Source organism: Triticum aestivum, chromosome 5D (genome assembly GCF_018294505.1).
Source record: "Triticum aestivum cultivar Chinese Spring chromosome 5D, IWGSC CS RefSeq v2.1, whole genome shotgun sequence".
NCBI lineage: Eukaryota > Viridiplantae > Streptophyta > Magnoliopsida > Poales > Poaceae > Triticum > Triticum aestivum.
Genome location: NC_057808.1, coordinates 207,648,002 through 207,651,649, shown reverse-complemented (window position 1 = coordinate 207,651,649; position 3,648 = coordinate 207,648,002).

Sequence of the window (3,648 nt, the reverse complement as noted above, 5' to 3'; positions counted from 1 at the left end):
AGCTCACAAACGTCGCATCTAACATAGGTATGTAACAGGGGTTTGGTCTTCTAAAGGTCAATAAATCTTCAAAGTCAACAAACTCTTCAAGTCTTGTTCATGTCTCCGATGGCTTCTTCCGATCATGCTTGTCCTTCTCAAGTTCTTTTGCCAGGTCATCACTGTTGACACGAAGTCTCTTGTGACGTCCTTTAATATTCTGGAGTTGCATTCCAAACTTCTGGGTTTCAACATCCTTGGCATGAACCATGGTCCTACTGTCCATCAGTTCCTGACGAATCTCCGGTATCTCGAGGTTTTGCTCCTCCAGCTTGGCTACTTTCAGCTTCTGGGTCCTGAGTTCTTCACGAAATGCCTCCTTGTCAAATATGACTTCCTGAAGGTCCATCTTAAAATTCTTGATGTAATACTCCAGATCCTGGTGATATACCAGCTAAAGTTAAAAGTGCATCCTTTGCTGATAGATGCTCCACCAGCCTTCTACCATCCAATCCTACCAAAGAAATGCATGCTTAACTCAGCATGGTGACAATAGCACAAGCGGGCAATAACATCATGGTTAGCCGTGTTTATGCTCATGTCTCTGCCATGAGCTATCATTCCATAGTTGATATCTCCTGCCTTAGGGTTTTCTTGACAAAATCTTTGAGCTCTAATGCTCTATGTTCCGGTCTTTCTCTGATACACCTTGATCTCGGGTATTGGCGGCTTCCATAGTCTGCCAAGTTCCATAAGGGTAGCCTTCCTAGGTCATACAAATCTGGGAATTCTACAGAGCCTTCAAATTCTCCTAGTCTTCGGAGTCTTCAACCATTGTAGTTTCCATTATTATACTGTACGGTAAAATCCTCTTCATTCCGAAGTGGTCTTAGTTGTCCGATATCTTGTACTTCTTGGAGTGGTCTCATCAGCTGAATCTTCGTGTGGTCAAATGGGGAAAAGGGGTATAGTCTACTAAAAGGGAATATTTGATAAAGCTCAGAAAAGAAGAGAGGTAAAAGATCTTTTTGAAAAGGAAGTTGTAGAGAAAATCTTTCCTATGGGCTTGCCAGTTTCTAGGGGTCACGTCCTACAGTCAACACATGCTCTGATACCATCTTGTAGCAACCCGACCTCAGACGGTCAAGTCTATGTGCTTAAGTGTCATCCCTGGGTCGGTATGCTGTCACACAAAGTACTCGAGGATTTATAACAGAGGTAAATCACATGTATAAAGTAACGTAAATACTATTACCTCAATCCAAATAGCAGAAGTAACAACAAGGTTGTGGATTCCCATCAACACCAACGACAAAGTTGAGTCTAAGAATCGTAACCCTAACGTTTCACTTACTCGTCGTAAGATTCCTGCAACATGAGACATTGCAGCCACAAAGGGTTAGCACATTGAATGTACTGGCAAATTCACACCATAGGATAATGATGAATAATAGCTATCACTACATGCATATATGGCTGGTGGAAAGCTCTAAGTTTATTTTTGCATAAAGCCAATTTTCCCCTACTACAAAGGAATATATTTTGTTTAACTATCATGGCAGTTGATAAACATTGAGAAGGTTCCTCCAACTCAATCCCAATTAAACAATATTAATAACCCAACAAATCAATTAAAAGAGTGATGAGATCAAATCGATAATTCAAGAACCAGATACTCAAGATGTCCATAACCGGGGACACGGCTAATCATGATTAGTTTGTACACTCTGCGGAGGTTTGCGCACTTTTCCCCACAAGACTCGATCTCCTCCGTTGAATTTCTCGCACTACATGATGTTTGAGAAACGGATGACCGAGACACAGTCTTTCAGAAGCGTTAACTCTTTACACTGGGTAAAAAGTTACACCTACTTCCCCGTACATCTACTAGCCTACCACTGAAAGAGGTCACACAACATACTCAACTATGCCAGAGCCCATAATGGCTTGTGGCTGCACACAGAAGTTTCTAGCATGAATAATCTTATGATCCCTTTGAGCCTAGGTGGCGAACCATAGGGTGATCACACGGGTACTCCGGGATCCCCTTGGGCAAGCACTGGGTTCTCCAGGTGCCCGGGCAAACAACTGGGTGCTCCAGGCTGCCCCAACCAATCCACCCAGATGTGTATTAAAGTAGCCACCTTAAGTTAACCATTAATAATAACTCTCACATCTGTCATGCATCACTCAAACCAAACCACTTCTACGAGCATAGCATAGTAGTATAAGCACAACGTAGTAACTCCCAGGGGTTGAATGCAAGACAATAGGTTCCTACTGAGGGAGTCCTGGACTAAGGGGTCCTCGGGTGTCCGGCCTATTATCAATGGGCCGGACTGATGGGCTGTGAAGACATGAAGGCCGAAGACTGTACCCGTGTCCGGATTGGACTCTCCTTGGCGTGGAAGGAAAGCTTGGCGACCGACTATGAAGATTCCTTCTTATGTAACCGACTCTATGTAACCCTAGATCCCCCCGGTGTCTATATAAACCGGAGGGTGTAATCTGGAAAGGATAGATACTCATTACCATAGTCATACAGGCTAGACTTCTAGGGTTTAGCCATTACGATCTCGTGGTAGATCAACTCTTGTAATACTCATATTCATCAAGATCAATCAAGCAGGAAGTAGGGTATTACCTCGATAGAGACGGCCCGAACCTGGGTAAACATCGTGTCCCCTGTCTCCTGTTACCATCGACCTTGGATGCACAGTTCGGGACCCCCTACCCGAGATCCACCGGTTTTGACACCGACATTGGTGCTTTCATTGAGAGTTCCACTGTGACGTCGATGAAAGGTTTGATGGCTCGCCTTGTCCTTAAAGACAACATCACCTCCGGGGGAGTCCTAGCCCCCGGCCAAACCCTCCGGCTTGGCGGCTTTACCATGGTCGCCCGTTCGGCCGTTGAGCCGACGATGACCTCTCGGGCTATCGAAAATCCCCTTCGCATCAACTCCGAACACTCCAAGCAGATGGATCCGACAGAGTTTTCGTCCTTGAACGAGCTCCTAGATCTCATCGCCGCTTTGGGAATCGCCATAGATTACGATCGGATCGGGCCTAAAACCGATCAAGGAGAAATTAAAACTCCACCGGTCACCCACCAGATAGCGGTAGTCGAGGAGCAGGACGGCGAGTCTTCTTCTATATTGAAGACGGACTATGTCCGGATCGCCGATCAGGAAGAACCGGATACCCACCAGCCAAAGGATGCGACCAACCCTCCGAACATAGAATCAGATGGCAGTCCTAAACAATCAGAAGATACTCCGGAGCCCGGACTATTGAGTCTGGAAGGTCTTCAGACTCCGGATAATCGGGCAGGTCAGGGTTCGGATTTAATTCCACCCGCCCACCCGGACATAGACGCTCTCATGAGCATCAAACAGCAGTCTCAGGAAACGGTCCACTACTTCTGGGCCAGATTCCTCCTTGTCAAAGACATGGTAAAAGATTGCTGTGACGAGGACGCGATATCAGCGTTCTGCAACAATTGCGCGGACGAAGGAATCCTCAACGCCATAAATCGCCGCCGCATACTGAAGTTCGCTGACTTAGCAACTATCGTACAAAAGTACAGCGCGATGGAAAGCACCTGGAAAACTCAGGCAGCTTGCTGGGAACCGTCGGTCCCAACTCAACCCCTCCTACAGGCGAAGAG